This window comes from Nicotiana tabacum, chromosome 10, assembly GCF_000715075.1.
Source record: "Nicotiana tabacum cultivar K326 chromosome 10, ASM71507v2, whole genome shotgun sequence".
Taxonomy (NCBI): domain Eukaryota; kingdom Viridiplantae; phylum Streptophyta; class Magnoliopsida; order Solanales; family Solanaceae; genus Nicotiana; species Nicotiana tabacum.
The window spans coordinates 95,412,972-95,431,865 of record NC_134089.1 but is presented as its reverse complement, the minus strand read 5'-3'; positions in this window follow the sequence as shown (position 1 = coordinate 95,431,865).

The window sequence follows — 18,894 nt, the reverse complement described above, 5'->3', positions numbered from 1 at the left end:
CCATTATGCACTAATTAATTGTATTAATTCCCACCATTATGTCTTGTCCCCCACTACGTATTATTTTATGCATTATTTTAATATATTAGCGCTTAGTGGACAGAACACTCAAATTAATTAATTGCTAAAACTTAAAATCCCAAAAATGCCCCTAAACTACTGAAATTATCATTCTACCCCATCAGCTATAATCAATTCACCTAATCAATCTAACCAAAATACAACAGCTATAACCAATTCCTAATCAAATTTCATCAACAAATTTAGGCTAGAAACTCAATATTTTTGACTGAACAATATTTTTAACAACAAACATACTTTCAGATTCAATAACAGTAACAAATTGAACTAACCAACAAGTAGATTCAAATCACTAAACTCAATAATCAATTGAACTTTAAATTAAATCTAACAACATGATTAAGCTAAACACTTCTATATTAACACTAAACAAGAACATAAAACAAACTGAAGAAATAATCAAGAAATGATAAACAACGAATAAGAAAAGAATCAAACATATACTGATTTCAAATCCGAGAATATCAAACAAAGTACGGACAGAAATGAAACTTAAACCAACTAACCGGAAATGACCGCAACGGAACAGAAACTCGGACAGCAACCTTGACGTACCAGATCTCGACGAACAACGACGACCTCAACTGAAACGGAAAACTCGAACGAAGACTGCCAACGACCTCGATGTGAGATGAAGCTGTTGCTGGTAGATGACCTCGACGATGGTTAACGACGAGCTGCTCAACTACTGGTGGGTAACGAGGCAGCGTGAGGCTGCTGTGCGTCGCGAGATGAAGCAGCAGCACTGTCGAAGAAGCTGCAGCAGCACTACTGCTCGTCAATGGAGGGGGTCGTTGGCAGTGTCGTCGACGGGTGGTTTGGGTGGACGATGAGGGTCGTGACTGGTCGACGCACGAGTGAGCTAGGTTGCTCGACGAGCAGGAACGCAGTAGTAGAGCGCTGGGCAGTCCGTAGGGGGTTGTGCGGAGATGGAGCTCGCTGGGGTTTCAGGTGGAACGAGGAAGAAGATGACCAGAGCTGCTCAACTTCCTCATAGGGCCAACCATCAATAACGAAAACATCGAGGGAGTATCCATCAACAGTGGAAAATACATGTGCTTCCTGAATGTTCAGCCCAAGCTCAGATAGCAATGAAGTTAACTGACTGAGGAGCTTCGGCTTGTCATCGGTTGAAAACGTAATTTCATGCAGGGGCCGTAGCAAATTTCCACAAGTAACAGTAGCATCCCCATCTTGAACTTCAGATTTGTTAGCTTCATGAGCAAGTGCTTCCAAATTAGGCGAAGAACCAAAGGCAGGTAGAGGAAGGGCACTTCGGCTAATTCCCTTGTTTGCAGAGCTAAATGGAACAGAATCTGTTGAGCTTCCATCAGGAACTGGAGGAACCTAGTAGGAAGGCGACTGAAGTGAGCCCAAAGCTCATCGTCGAAAGCAGGTTGTTGAGCCTCAACGTTGTTGGATTGTTTAAACCGGCAAAGAACCTCATTGTAAACCTCCAATTTTTTACTGTGTTGACGACTGTTCGTCGGCGCTGAATCCACCACTCTACTACCACAACTTTCGTTATCCTCCATCACCATTTCAACTCTCTCTCCCTCTCCCTCTCTCTCTCTCTCTCACTCTCCCGTTCTCTCTCCCTCTCCCTCTGCAATGAAACTTCTTTCTCTTAACGAAAACAATGTGCTCACATCTAAAAGCATAAATCAAATACTACCGTAGGAATTGGGTAGGGCAGAGTGTTTTTTTAGGGTTTGAGGAAAATGAAGAATGAAAAATGGGAAGAGGGGGGGTAACTCGTTTGGGTTATGGGGCGGACCGGGTCCGGTTGACCCAGTGGGGGTTTGGGTTGGATAAGGGGTTATTTGGGCCTATGTTTAAAATTGAAGAAGAGGCCTAATTCCGATTTTCTTTATATTTTTTGCTCTCTTTTCTTTTACTTTCTAATTAATAAAACTAAAATTGTAAATTAAGTTATAAACTAAATTAACTTATCAAAAATACTAATTAGTTCATATCAATAATTATCATACATAATTAAACACCAATTAAAATAAAATTGCACAATTTGACAGTGAATGCTAAAAATGCAAACGATGCATATTTTTATAATTTTCATTCTTGTAAAACAAACTTAATTACTTCTAATTGTAAACTTAAATCCTAAATGCAAATGCGATATATTTTTGTATTTTTATTAATTTAACAAATAAACATGCACATACAAATGCAAATAATACAAGAAAAATAACACAAAATTCACAACCATTGCAAACAAACTAAAAATTATTTTATTTTGATTATTTTGGAAGTAATTCATATATATAGGGTAAAGAATCACGTGCTCAAAGCTTCCCCTCTTTGTCTGAAAACACAAAGGTTTTCGTGCAAAGATAAAGTGAGCGGATATGAGCATTTTTTGCCCGTTTGAGTACTCCGTGCGAAGCATTTTAAAAAGATTTTACCGGACCTTCGCTTCAAAGGTTTCCTACATATCCTTTGCTAAAAGGGAATCAGGTCAATGTAGTTCGGGAAGTTTTGGTAGCTGGGACTACCATGGAACTACAATTTTGCCGTTACTGCTGCTGCATGCTGTTGCTACTGCTTTTCGATCTCCTTATTACACCGTGCCAAAAGAAAACAAGAAGCTAAACTAAACTAGGAATTACAAAATCTTATCTATCTTCCACTTGCTCTGGTTGCCTTGCTTTCTTGTCGGCTTGTGTTTCCTCTGGTGTTTTTCTTTCGAAAACTGCTGGGGATGACACTGGCCTTTTGCTTTTCTGAACACAAGTTTTATCATTCGGCTCTGTCTGCTGGGGACGCTGCTTCCTACATTAAAGCTTGTTATGCTGGGGATTTTTGTTGTAACCCTCCTCATTACTGACTTCTGATATGATCTTAAAATGTATTCCTCTGTTCTGCAGGCGGGCTCCTGACTCCAACTTGACTTTTGAAAGATGACACAACCTCCATTCTCCAGGCGGGATCCTGACTTCTTCCATAATTTAAAAATATAACAACCTCCGTTCTACAGGCGGGCTCCTGACTCCTTCAACTTTTTAAAATAAACAACCTCCATTCTACAGGCGGGCTCCTGACTTCTCCGACTTAGAATATAACAACCTCCGTTCTACAGGCGGGCTCCTAACTTCTCCAATCTTAGAATATAACAACCTCCGTTCTACAGGCGGGCTCCTGACTTCTTCAACTTTTTAAAATAAATAACCTCCATTCTACAGGCGGGCTCCTGACTCCAAATTAAAATTTAACAACCTCCATTCTACAGGCGGGCTCCTGACTTCAACAACTTTCTCAAAATAATTCAGCCTCCATTCTCCAGGCGGGCTCCTGACTTCTCCAACTTTTTAAATGTAACACCTCTATTCTCCAGGCGGGCTCCTGATTTCAACAACTTCTTAAAAATGTCAGCCTCCATTCTCCATGCGGGCTCCTGACTTCCATAGCAACTTTGAAAAATAAATCAGCCTCCATTCTTCAGGCGGGCTCTTGACTTCATCAGCAACTTTGAAAATAAATCAGCCTCCATTCTCCAGGCGGGCTCCTGACTTCAACAACAACTTAAAAATAATTCGGCCTCCATTCTCCAGGCGGGCTCCTGACTTCAACAACTGCTTCCTTCAAAACTGGTGTTTTATTCCTCTAAAAACTGCTGGGGATAACACTGATATTTTATTTCACCAATATGTCATTTCCTTCTTCAAAGACTATTTTCTTTAAAGTTGGCGCTTTTACTTCCCTGAAACCTGCCGGGAATAACACTGCTGGGGAATTATCTTCCTCCTTTTAACAATAGTGGGGATGATATTGATTCAAAGGTTATTGCTTTTACAACTTTGGGTTATCTTGCTTCTTCCAAGATTGCTTTTCTTTTAAAACTTGTATCTCCCTTCTTGTATACTGCTGGGGATTTTATTTCCTTCAAAACTTGTGTTATCTTCTCTCTTTCCCAAATGGCTATCTGATTTCAAGAAAATTTTCGTAATGAGAGAAAATTTTCTGCCCCAGTTTAATAATCTTCTTTGTGACCCTGTCTTCCTGCGGTCAATAATATTTTCTTTCCCTGCTTTAAATCAAAGAAAAATTTGTTAATTTAAAATGGGGCGAGTGGTCGTGCCTCTTCTGCTGGGGATGAATTTTCCCTTTTCTTTTCCCTGCTTTGAATCAAAGAAAAATTTGTTAGTTTAAAACGGGGCGAGTGGTCGTGCCACTTCTGCTGGGGATGGTTTTTCCCTTTTCTTTTCCCTGCTTTGCTATAAAACTTGATGGGGATGATACTGTTTGCTAGGGCTGATATTCCTGCTGGGGATGGTTTTTCGTTTCTCTTCCTTCCCCGCTCTGTGTTGTCCGACCATTGTGGAGCTTGGTCGAGAATCTGTCGGAGTTGTTCCTGTATCTCGCAAATCTGTTGGGGATCCTCTTGGAATTTGATCCCTAACTTTTTAACTGTTGTTCTTTCTGTTTTTCTCCGACTTCCCCTGGAAATTTGGTCCTCTTGGGATCTAGACCCATTCGTTATTTGGTCTTGCGACAAACTTCTTTTCGCTTTGTCGCCTTATCTTTGGCCTGTCCTATTCACACTTTGCTTTGCACCATTTTGGCCACTGGTAGTAAGCTCTGAAAATTCTTTTCAAAAACAAACTGCAGGGGAGGTAAAGTCTTTTAAACCAAGAAATGAAAAAGTGATGATTTCAAAAAATAGAAAAAGAAGAAGTCTTTCTGAACAAATGCTGGGGAAAAAGAAAGAAAAGAACTTATCTGAGTGATATAATCGATCCCAATGATCATGTCGTGCATTCCGGATTGATCAACCCAGTCTATTCGTATCAATCAATCTTTCGGATGGCCTCATCTTGCTGGGGATAAATAAATACTCAACTCTTTGCCAACCGCGGATCCTTCCCGCCAATCTTGCCTTGTCGCCTCATAGTGCCCTTCGAGGGGTTTTCACTAATAAGACTCTCTCATTTCTCTCAACTCCCGTCGCCTCATGGTGCCTGTGAAAGTTTTCACCGATGAGACTCTCTCATTTTATTTTATTTTTCAGCTGGGGATTGGAGTGTTGTCGACATGACTCTCTTTGCTGGGGATTCTTTCGGCTATCAATTCATTTCCAGCTTATGATCTTCTTCTTTGTTGGGGATCAGAGTGTTATTCCCGACTTCCATTTGCTTGACTTGGCACTTCTCGGAGGCTGATCGGGAGGTCTTTTTTGGACATCAATATGGTTTTTTTTGTGTATGGCTTAAGGAAAAAGGGTATCAAGAGGGTTCAAAATCATTTTGATGGGTAAAACATTACAACTCTTGGAATCGAACTTTCTTCCCAAAATTACAAACACAAACTTCTGCCCCAGTTTTTCTTGCTTGGGGGATTTTTACTTTTTTTTTTACATTATGACCGAGCCGGGAGGCGCCTACGTATCCTTCTTGAGGAATCAGGTCAAACGTAGTTCCCAATTCCTTTGTTTTTCTTGTGACTTTTCTTTTGTCTTTATTATCATTATTTTTCTCTTTTTCCTTTTCTTTTATTTTAATTACTGATTCCAAAAGAGGGATATGAAAGAATAAATAAGGCTCAAAAGGGAAGCAAAGGTTAAAGTGTTTGGATAGAAGAAAGAATTGCCTCCGTCATTTCATTCTCCGATAAATGCCAACCACAAACAACAATTACAATCAAAAGAAATCACACATAATATCTCTTAACTGCGTCAGAATTGATAACCATGTCGACGCATTTCCCGTCGATATCTGTTAAACATAAAGCGCCATTGGACAACACTCTGGTTATAATGAACGGTCCTTGCAAATAGTAATTTTTCATGCCATTGTCTGGATCTTTCTACCATCTTCCTCAGTATCTTCTTGATGTTCTTGTTGGCTGTTTCAACTGCTCCATTCGCCTTGGGACGATATGGTGTGGAATTACGATGTGTAATCTTGAACTGTTGACATACCTCTTTCATCAAATTGCTGTTAAGATTAGCACCATTATCCGTGATGATCACTTTTGGGACCCCAAATCTACAGATGATATAGGAGTGAACAAAATCCACCACTGCTTTCTTGGTTACTGACTTGAAAGTTTTAGCTTCAACCCACTTAGTGAAATAGTCGATGGCCACCAGAATGAACCTATGACTGTTGGTAGCTGCCGGCTCAATAGGTCCAATGACATCCATGCCCCAGGCAACAAATGGCCATGGCGCTGACATTGTATGCAATTCTGTCGGTGGAGAATGAATAAAATCTCTGTGTATCTGACATTGATGGCATTTCCGCACGAAATTGATACAATCACGCTCCATAGTGAGCCAATAATACCCTGCTCGAAGAATCTTCTTCGCCAATACATATCCGCTCATATGTGGCCCACAAACTCCAGCATGTACCTCTGTCATAACTGTCGTGGCTTGACTGGCGTCTATACATCTCAGCAATCCCAAATCTGGGGTTCTTTTGTACAACACTCCTCCACTGAGGAAGAAACCACTTGACAATCGCCGAATGGCTCTTTTTTGATCTCCGGTGGCCTGCTCTGGGTATATCCCCATCCTGAGGTACTCCTTGATGTCATAAAATCATAACTCGCCATCCACTTCTTCCTCTATCATGTTGCAATAGGCATTCTAATCACGAATCTGGATGTGCAATAGGTCAACATAAATTTTGTCTGGGTGGTGCAACATCGATGCTAAAGTGGCCAATGCATCGGCAACCTCATTGTGAACTCTTGGGATGTGTCTGAACTCCACCGATCAAAATCGCTTGCTCAGATCGTGCAAACATTGTCGATATGGTATGAGCTTCAAATCCCGTGTTTCCCATTCACCCTGAATCTGATGCACTAGGAGGTCCGAGTCTCCCAAGACCAAAACATCCTGGACATCCATGTCTACAGCTAGTCGCAGACCCAAAATGCATGCCTCATACTCAGCCATGTTGTTGGTACAATAGAAATGCAGCTGATCTGTAATAGGATAATGACGTCCTGTTTCAGAAATAAGTACCGCTCCTATTCCAACACCCTTCACATTTGCGGCTCCATCAAAGAAAATCTTCTAACCTGGTTCCTCAGGTAATTCCAACTCATCTATATGTATTACTTCCTTGTCAAGAAAATACGTCCTCAACGGCTCGTATTTTTCATCAACGGGATTCTCAGCCAAGTGATCGGCCAGCGCTTGGGCCTTCATGGCCGTCCTCGTCACATAGACGATGTCAAACTCCGTGAGTAATATTTGCCATTTCGCTAACCTCCCTATGGGCATAGACTTCTGGAAAATATACTTTAGTGGATCCAAGCGGGAAATGAGATAAGTAGTATATGAGGACAAATAATGCTTCAATTTCTGGGCCACCCAAGTTAGGGCGCAACATGTCTTCTCGAGTTGAGTGTACTTAACCTCATATACTGTAAACTTCTTGCTGAGATAATAGATGGCTTGCTCCTTCCTTCCTGTAATGTCGTGTTGCCCTAACACGCAGCCAAACGAATTCTCCAGGACCGTTAGATAAAGGATTAACGGTCTCCCCGGCTCAAGTGGAACCAACACAGGTGGATTTGATAAATATCCTTTGATCTGGTCAAATGCCTCCTGACATTCTGCCGTCCATTCTACCGCGACATCCTTCTTCAGTAGCCGAAAGATGGGTTCACAAGTTGCTGTGAGTTGAGCAATAAATCCGCTGATGTAATTCAACCTTCCCAACAGACTCATTACTTCTGTCTTGTTCTTCGGCGGTGGCAAATCTTGGATAGATTTGATCTTTGACGAGTCCAGTTCAATACCTCGCCGACTGACGATGAATCCCAACAACTTTCCAGATGGAACTCCAAATGCACATTTGACCGGGTTGAGCTTAATATCGTACCTTCGAAGCCTTTGGAAAAACTTCCTTAAGTCTGCTACGTGGTTTTCCTGATGCTTGGATTTTATGATCACATCGTCCACGTACACCTTAATTTCTTTGTGGATCATGTCATGAAACACAGTGGTCATCGCTCTCATGTACGTTGCCTCAGCATTCTTCAAACCAAATGGCATTACCCGGTAGCAATAAGTCCCCCACGGCGTAATAAATGATGTCTTTTCCGCATCTTCTTCATCCATCAGAATCTGATGATATCCAGCATAGCAATCTACAAAAGATCCTATATCACGTTCGGCACAATTGTCGATCAAGATATGGATATTGGGTAAAGGAAAGTTTTCCTTTGGGCTTGCCCTATTCAGATTGCGGTAATCGACACACACCCTGATCTTTCCATCTTTCTTCGGTACCGACACCACATTAGCCAACCAATCAGGATATCGAGTGAAACGAATAACCTTTGCTTGCAGCTGCTTGGTTACTTCTTCTTTAATCTTCACACTCATGTCTGTTTTGAACTTCCTCAATTTCTGCTTGACGGGAGGGCATGCCGGGTCCGTGGGCAATTTGTGAACCACTAAATCTGTGCTTAACCCTGGAATGTCATCATACGACCATGCAAAAACATCTTTGAACTCAATAAGTTTTGATTAGTTCTTCCCTGATATTTGGTGCAATGTGGATGCTTATTTTAGTTTCCCTGATATTGACTGCATCCCCTAAGTTGATGGCTTCTGTATCATTTAAGTTGGGCCTGGGTTTTTCTTCAAACTGGCTTAACTCTCTGTTTATCTCCTCGAAGGCTTCATCCTCATCGTATTCCGATTCATTATCATAATCGACCTCTTGTATAGTTAGTTCGGAATCAGATTGATCTTTTAGACTAGGTTGAAGATCCGTTGTGCATGCCATATCATTAAGACCAGCATAAAGAGAACTGTTCAGAAAAAGAAAAGAATGAAACAAAAATTAAAAATAAAATAAAATAAAGAATGAAGAAGAAACTTTTCATTTTATTGAATTATGGGATAACAAGGTTTCACACTTTGTTGAGCAATAATAAAAAAAAAAAGGAATCTGGATTAGAACCCTGGAATAATCCAGAAAACAAGAAGGAAAATCAGAGCCAACTACCAGGACTCCCTCCGAGTAGGAAGAGGAGTAGCTGTCCAATTGTTGAAATTGGCCCTAGGCCCCACAAACTGTATGTCTGCATTACTGGATCCCTCTCCAGCTTCTATCATGTTGACATCAGCGAACATCCTTTCAAAGCCCTCGTTCAAATCTCCATCTGGCCCGATCAAGGGTCCAAGAACTTCCGGGACTGGCAACTTTCTGCACCCTGCTTTGACAAATGATATGGATAGGCGTGAGATTGACTTAGGAAGGACCCAGACTCTTTTCTTCAACTTGCGGGCCCACTTTACATCTGCTGCGGTAGGCTTGAATCCCAATCCAAAAGTATCCAAGTTCTTGGGCAAAGAAACTGGCTGGATCATTCCCTGCAGATCAATCCCCAGACCTTTTCCTAGTACAAACCCGCTGTTCAACATCTCTGAGGCTATCATGAAGGTTGCAGCTGTGATTTTGGGAAGTGGAAGGCCCCCACCCTCAGGAATTTTGTCTACTGAGACTGCGTCAAAAACCTGATAAACCCATGGGCCCTTATCATCGTCGGTTTCTATGAAGGGCACAATGGCATCGCTAATGGCATGTGTACCGTCATCCCCGTATACCATAATCTCTTGTCTGTCCCATTCAAATTTGACCATCTGATGCAGTGTAGAAGGCACTGCTTTGGCTACATAGATCCAGGGTCGTCCCAACAAAAGATTATACGACACCGCCACATCTATCACTTGAAATTCCATAGTGAACTTGACTGGACCAATGGTTAATTCTAATATGATATCATCCACTGTGTCAGTACCGCCCCCATCAAAACCTCGGACGCAGACGCTGTTCTTGTGGATCCTATCATCAGCAACCTTTAGTTTGTTCAGAGTGGCCAAAGGACAAATATTGGCACTTGACCCATTATCAATTAGTACTCGAGTGACCACCGAGTCTTCGCATTTCACAGTCAGGTAGAGTGCTCTGTTGTGTTCTGTACCCTCTACCGGTAACTCATCGTCAGAGAATGTCACTCGGTTTACCTCGAAGATCTTATGTACTATTTTCTCCAAATAGTTCACTGAGAGCTTGTCCGGGACATGGGTTTCGTTCAGAATCTTCATTAAGACCTGACAATGATCGCTTGAATGGATCAACAAGGATAGCAACGAAATCTGGGTTGGGGTTTTCCTTAACTGCTCTACAATGGAGTAGTCTTGTGCCTTCATCTTCTTCAAAAACTTCTCTACTTCTTCCTCCGTCACTGGCTTCTTTATTGTTACAGGATTGGCCCTTCTCAATTCTGCGGGAACAAAACACCTTCCCGAACGAGTTAACCCCTGGGCCTCGCATACTTCTTCCACAACCTCCTTCCCCTTATGCATCACTGTCACTTGACTGTAGCTCCATGGCACAGCTTTCTCACTTGTTATCGGCAACTGCATTACTGGCCTGATAACAACTGGTTCTACGCAGGCCCCCTTCACCACCAACACTGGTGTGCTTGATACTCCCTGTAGCATTACCTTGACCGGTTCTGGCTTTCTTCGCAGCAATAGATGAACCTTTCCCCACTACCACAAATGGCTTGTCATCTACCTTTCCCAACTGTACCACTACCTTTCCACTGGTCGACTTTTCGATTGGACTGGCACGAATCATCATTACCATTTGTGAGGGTGTTTTAGGTTTCCCTCCTTCGTGCACTAGTTCAATCATGTGGGCCTCATGGTGCACCGGTAATGGGTTTTCATTGATGTTGGGTGCCTCTGGTGCCTGAACCTCGATCCTATTTGTGTCAATAAGATCTTGTACAATAGTCTTCAACTTCCAACACTTCTCAATATCATGCCCGGGAGCCCCCGAACAATATTCACAGCTTACTGAGTGGTCCAGATTTTTGGGAAGGGGATTTGGCAATTTGGGTTCAACAGGACTTAATAGGCCTATCTTCCTCAACTTGTGGAATAGAGTAGTATAGGTTTCTCCCAACGGAGTGAATGTTCTCGGCCTCTGCATTCTTTTATTCCTGAAAGCCTGATTTTCGCGGAAGCTTGGCCCTGAAGGATTCCTGTAGGCCTTTGGTGGTGGATGTGTGTTTTGTGGAGGTGGATATGTGTTTTGTGGAGGTGGATATGTATGTTGGGGAGCCGACGCACGCCATTGTGGAAGAGCCGGAGGCTGGGTGTAAGTTTAGGAGTGATGGACGGAGAAATGTGGCTCTTGTGGTGGATAATAGGGTTGTGGAGGGTTGTATGGAGTGTGTGGATAGTTTGGGTAATGGGGTCTGGGTTGGTAGTGAGGGGAAAGACCTCTTGATCTGGACCAAGTACATGCTTCGACTGTTGCGACCTCCTCTCTCTTCTTTTTCCCGAGCGCACCTCCCGTGCTGCTTTGGATAGCCTGAGTTGTGGCCTTGATCGCCGAATAACTCATTATCTTTTTGGACCTGAGTCCCTCTTCAACCATGCCGCCCATTTTTACTACTTCATTGAAAGATTTACCAACTGACGTCACCAGGTGACCAAAGTAAGTTGGCTCCAACGTTTGTAACAAGTAGTCCACCATTTCACCTTCCCTCATTGGTGGATCGACTCTTGCTTCTTGTTCTCTCCAACGGAATCCGAATTCCCTGAAGCTCTCTCCAGGCTTTTTCTCAAGTATTAACAGTGTGAGACGGTCGGGGACGATCTCAAGGTTATACTGGAAATGACCTGCAAACGCTTGTGCTAGATCGTCCCAGGTATACCACCTGCTAGGATCTTGCCTCGTGTACCATTCTAATGCAGACCCGCTTAAACTTTGACCGAAATAAGCTATCAGCAACTCATCCTTTCCACCTGCCCCTCTCATCTTACTGTAGAAACCTCGTAGATGCGCCATGGGATCACCATGTCCCTCATATAGATCGAACTTTGGCATCTTAAAACCTACTGGCAATTGAACATCGGGGAAGGGACACAGATCTTTATAGGACACACTGACTTGGCTGCCCAATCCATGCATATTCCTGAAGGATTGCTCCAGGCTTTTCACTTTACGGAGCACTTCGTCCTGCTCCGGATTCTTAGATGGACTCTCAGTTTCTATCGGGAGCTGAAGGTGAGGGGTGTAAGTGTATGGCTCGGGTGCTTTGAAGGTGAGTTCAGGAGGATAGTATTGATTGTCGTGAACCTGAAACACTGGTTCATCGGATGATTTTTGCAATGTGGCGGGTGGAGGTGCCACGAAAACAGGAACAACTGGTGGAGGAGGGTTTTGTTTGGGTGGTGAAGCTTGGGGATTATAGGAAGTTTCCCCTTGATAGTATTGGGAAATGGGAAAGCTCGTTGATGGACCAGTGGAAGGGTGTTCCGGAGTCCGAGATGGTGAAAGGGTAGGAGTAGGGGGAAGTATTGGTGGTGTTTGTCCCTTAGCCCAGGCTAGGTGCATCCCAGCTATCTCTTGTCTCAACCTGTCTACTTCCTCCTTCATCATTTGCATCTCCGTCTTTTCCTCCTTAACACTTTTGTCCGAACTAGACATACTTTCCGGAATGGGCCCTTTTGATCTTGTGTGGTAATGGTAATCTGCCAGAACGTTCTAACGAGCTAACTGTTTTGAAATCTCTTCCTCTGGTATAAACAACAAACTTGTTAGCGTTAGAGTTTAACACATATTGCAATTTCACATTGGGGAATGCAATGTTCCTAGGCAGTTTAACCATTTCTAATATGTTTTTGCTTCGACTGCATGCGTCATTCCGGCTTATGTCCTTTCTTTTATTCATTTTGCCTTTTCCCCTTTTTCTTTTTAGTGATGGTCGAATCTTATGTGGATTGCCTACGTATCATGTCCCCGCATGAATCAGACCGAGCGTAGTTCTGCTATAAGTAAAAATAAAGACATAATTTTGCATTTTATTGCAAAAATATGCTATTACAAGCTACCCATTTGAAAAAAAAACAAACGAAATATAGACTCCACACTATTAACATTGTATGATATGAAAAGAGAACAGAAGGGTAGACAACAGACTCTTAAAAATAAACAAGTGCAGACTTGAGCTACGGATACATTAAGGCCTTGAATTTTGGTGCCCGCGGGGCATCGTTCGACCTTTCCGCGGGCTTTGGCGTTAGGACTCTTTGCAAGCTTTTTAATTCCTCCATGATACGGTGGACATAACCCATGACTGAGGCAAAAAGGGTATCACAGGGCATTTCTTCACATGTTAGGCACTTCGTGGTGATGTAGTGCCCAATCTCATCGATCCTACCCTTGATTCTATCCCTTTCCATACACAGTTGTTCTATTCGTTGATTCTTTAATCCCAATAATTGAGTGTTGTCAACGAGCCGATCTTGGAACCTCTCCATTTGTTCTTCCATTCGGGCTATTAAATCATAGCAGCGCTCTCTGTCCGTTCTAGCACCTCGGGCTTGTTTAAAGACCCGATCTCTGAGAGTGGAATTTGTTTCTCTTAATATTGCAATGCTCCCTTCATAATCCCTTCTCACTTGCCATAGGTGCTTTTTCCGCGATGCTGCACCTTTTGCCCATCTGGCCCGCATTCTTGCTATGCTAGCCTCGGATCTTTCCAAGTCTTTTTGGCTTTCAATGACCTGATTCCTTAACCTTGCTATCAGGCTTTTATCGGACCGGCTTCTCCGTTGGTTGTCGGCATCCATTTTCATTTTCCGGATTTGAGCTTTGAGGATCTCACTTTCCTGGGCTAATTTGTTCTTTTCTCCTTCATCGGCAACAACCTGCACCTTGTTCTCAAATTGCAGATCCTTAATCTGTTGTTTCAGCTTGCCTATTTTGGCTCGGTATTCCGGCTCTTTGGCCAACCAGTCCCACGGTTCTTGCGACGCCTCAATGAACTCTTGAATGTGGGATTTTTGGCTAGTCGTTCTGGCTCATCTCTTACAACATCTCTCTTCATGTACCAGGCAATATAAGCCGGTGAGACTTCACCTCAGGATAGGTCGCGCACTCGAGTGTTTACCGTTAAATATTGCATTCATTCCATATAGAACGAACGACTTCTTCATGAAATTGGGCGTTGATACCAACCACGATTGCATAAATACTGAGATCTTTATCTGGGTGTACTACCTGACACCTCCCTAACTATCTCATCACTCGGTAAGGCGCATAAGGCTGAATGCCTCGGAGTCCCATTAAGAGGAAGTAAGGACCCATGACGGGCATGTATACAATTTCTTCAATAGGAAGCCAACCCAATGTCCACCCTATTTGTGCTGTTGTGATTATGCGAAGGCAAGATACCCAGTCTTCAGACCCTTCTGGCAATTTGAGCCCTGAAACCCTCGTGTTATATCCTTCAATGCAACCTTCGTTTGTAGATCTACAGCTCATATACTGAGGATGATGACACAAGTGCTCGATCATCCACATTTGCAATAACAAGTTGCATCCTTCGAAAAAATCTACCCCGGCTTTACAGGCTGTGAGAGCTCGGTATATCTCAGACACTATTATAGGGACCAGCGTGCTTTTGTTGTTGGTAATTAGGACCTTGACGACTCCAGCCACTTTTAAATCAATATTTCTGTCTTTCCGAGGAAACACCACAATGCCCAAGAATGCTACCATGAAGGCGAACCGCCTATGTTCATCCCATTTTGTCCGATTCCCTCTGCTGCAAACCCCGCTTTCCAGATCGTCAAACCCTCCTATATGCTCATACCTCTGGTATATGAACTGCAAAGTAGAAAAACCCCTATCCAATTCAGAGTACGAGACTCCCTTGCTTATCTTCAGCAGATCCATGAACTTGTGCGAATTGACGGCTCTTGGTGCAATCAGATATTTGTGCCTTAGCCCCTCAGTAATGTCCATATATCCTGCTACCTCTTCTAAGGTTGGGGTAAGTTCAAAATTCGAGAAGTGGAATACGTTGTGGGTCGGGTCCCAAAATGTAATCAAGGCCTTTATGATGTCACATCTGGGTCAGACGTTCAACAAACTGGTGAGACCTCCCAGATGTAGTTTGATCTTATCTCGCTCTAACTTTTCCAAATCCTCCCACCACAAGCGCAACTCCAAAGGGATCTTGCTCCTAACTGTTACCGGCAAACTTGGACCCGGGCTCATTCTGTATGTTTGTTTGGGGTGATTAACACTCATTGGACTCAAAGAAAGAATAAACTAAAATTGACACACATTAAAATAAAACTCCGGTCTTGTCAATACGACCTTTCAGCATTTCGAAGAAGATTTAAAGGCCGTGTTTTACCAACCGGACAAAACATTGAAAACGACCAAAAGTGGCTATTTTTGCAAAAACAGCCTTCCGGCGTCTTTTTAGGGACATTCGGCTATTTTTTACAAGAATGAAATCACCCGACTTATTTACGACGAAAGATTAAAATTTTTGACATTTGTGGCTATTTTGCAAAAGGGGAGGTTGAACCCGATAAGGGTTGCCTACGTATCTCATATCCTGTGAGAATCAAACCGGCATAGTTCGGGCCACAACCAATAAATTAATTCTGACAACAAGACTTGTTTAAACAAATTACACTAAATTTTTTTTTTCACAAAATTTTGGTAGAGTTTGCCGGTAACTCAGAATTATCTCTCTACACCGCTATTTTTTTTTCCAGAAGCCGGTCAACATGCAAGTCTGCGGCAAATAAATGCATAAAACACATAGGATGCAGCAGGATGGTCTTTTCATTTCAGGTTGCTTGTCCTAGACGGACCCAACCCCTGTGTTGAGTCCCCTAAGTCAAATGCACATGATGCAAATAAGCGTTCCTACTAGGGATCCGGCATGAGGTTTTATTATACTAGGTTTATCCTGGGTGTTTGTTCCAGACCTGACTTACCCGAGCGGACAACTCGAGCCGAGGATGGGAACTGCGTACCGGTAACCAAACGATCATCCGGTTTTGCAACTCCTCCGAATCCTCGTTCTATTTTAGGATAGGACACTAATAGAAAGAAGTCACGACCAGCGTGCACTCCTCAAGAGAGAGAAGAGAGGGATTTCGTAGCAGTTTATATATACAGTTCAGATAATATCAAAGCGGTAAAAGCAACATTTAGCACATTAAGCCCAAACATGTAATAAAATCAGATAATAAACAAAGCCAGATACAACAATTATTATAAGCTCAAATTCTGAACCCTGAACCAGAGATTCTGGGTTCGGTCCCCAGCAGAGTCGCCAGAGCTGTCACACCTCCTTTTTCGCCCGCGCCATCGCAAAGGGGTGCGGAAGGTAGTTTTTTCCAATTAAAGGACAATCGAAACGGGATTTATTTATTTATTTCAGAGTCGCCACTTGGGAGATTTACGGTGTCCCAAGTCACCAGTTTAATCCCGAATCGAGGAAAATATTGACTCTGTTTAACAGTCTGCGCACCAGAAATCCGGATAAGGAATTCTGTTAACCCGGGAGAAGGTGTTAGGCATTCCCGAGTTCCGTGGTTCTAGCACGGTCGCTCAACTGTCATATTCGGCTTGATTATCTGATTTTATACAATTATGAACTTATGTGCAAAACTTTAAACTCTTTACCGCTTTTATTATTATTATTATTATTATTTTTATCGAGAATTGCAACATCGTGAAAATACATCTCGAACCACGTCACATCAATGCACCCGTGGTTGTTGGCATATTTCAACTCTGTTGAGATTTGGATTTGGGTCACATAAATGTGCACCCGAGTTTAAGAAGATGACCTTATTAAATACGCGCCTAAAGCGACTAGCGTATCATTATTTTATTTTTTTGGTAGGGCCATGAAATTTTGCTAAACGGCCCATCCCGAAATCTAAATATTTTAAAACAAATTATTGAGGGCACCGCAACTTGTGTATTCTTGTTTGTCGAGGCTCGCCTCATTTATTTTAAGGATATCCTAAAATGACTACATTTCTATTAAATCCGTCTCTAAAATAAAAGAGAAAAAAAATCCTAATTAATTACATGCTTGCAAAAAAGGGCGTAACATATTAAATACTAGATTAAGACAAATGTTAACGGAAAGGAATATTACTAAAATTGAAATTATAAATAAAATACGGAACCGACAAATAATATATTCAAAAGAAACTAATTATCCTATAACTAGATTAAACTCGCATTGTTAGATGACTTGAACCGTTGGAATTAATTGTTTACAACTATTTGAAACTAGAATCAATCTTAATTACTAATACATATTCGAAAGTTTATTAAATTTAAACGTTAACTCATCTTGTTTGAACTCAAATCATGCCATAATGCCTAATTTACAAAATTAATTTAAATTCATGCTTTAACTAAATTTAGCTACATGTTCACGATTAACCTACTGTTGACAATATTAAAACCTTCATAGCTAGTGAACCAATCAGTTTTGCCAAGCCGATTCACTAAAGACCAACTTATGTTATTTTCCTCTTATTCCAATTATTAAACAATTTGACAGTAATGAGCATGCTTAAATATACACTACCTAATAATTAAACTAAAGCAGAGTATTATTTAATACATCACTACAAGATTCCTAGTTATGCATAACGACAGAAATTTGCAGAATAATAATACATGAAATAGCCTAAATAAAATCAGTAAAAGAAACAAAGAAAAAGCTAAATTAAAACTTCAAAGTTCCATTCTCCATATGTATTCATGCTTTCACATTTCAGCTTACAATATCGACAGGGTTACAGCCATGTACCTGGTATTGGAAGTAAAAGAAGAGGAAGATCAACAGAAATGCTGTAGCATATAACAACAGCAACACCCCGCAACCAGTAACAACTAGCAACGAGAAACCAGTGAAAGATTTTAAAATAAAAATAAAAATCCAGCAATAACCAGTGAAATAGTAGCAAATAACCAACCAAACTCAAGGAACAAACCACATGAAAATCCAGAAACACCAACAATAATCAACGGGCAAAAACAAAGTGAACCCTTTTTAGATTGAAAGACCAGTTAATGTTTAACCCTTAATTCTCTCTTAATGCTCAGAAAATTCTTTCTTTTAAACTCTCTTCAAATCGAATCCCCTTCAATATTTTTAAATTCCTCTTTTCAAATTCGAAATCTCAAAAATCTTTCAATCTTTGCGAATTCTTCTCCTTCTTCCTTATTTGTGTCCAACTCTTTCTCTTTATATCCAAACTAGCAGCACCTAAATTAATTCTCACCATTATGTCTTGTCCCCCGTTATGCACTAATTATTTATATTAATTCCCACCATTATGTCTTGTCCTCCATTATGCATTAATTAATTGTATTAATTCCCACCATTATGTCTGGTCCCCCATTATGCACTAATTAATTGTATTAATTCCCACCATTATGTCTTGTCCCCCATTATGCACTAATTAATTGTATTAATTCTCACCATTATGTCTTGTCCCCCACTACGTATTATTTTATGCATTATTTTAATATATTAGCGCTTAGTGGACAGAACACTCAAATTAATCAATTGCTAAAACTTAAAATCCCGAAAATGCCCCTAAAACTACTGAAATTACCATTCTACCCCATCAGCTATATCCAATCCTCCTAAATCAATTAACCAAACGACAGCAGCTATAACCAATTCCTAATCAAATTTCATCAACTAATTTAGGCTAGAAACTCAATATTTTTGACTGAACAATATTTTTAACAACAAACATACTTTCAGATTCAATAACAGTAACAAATTAAACATAACCAACAAGTAGATTGAAATCACTAAACTCAATAATCAATTGAACTTTAAATTAAATCTAACAACATGATTAAACTAAACACTTTTATATTAAAACTAAACAAGAACATAAAACAAACTGAAGAAATAATCAAGAAATGATAAACAACGAACAAGAAAAGAATCAAACAT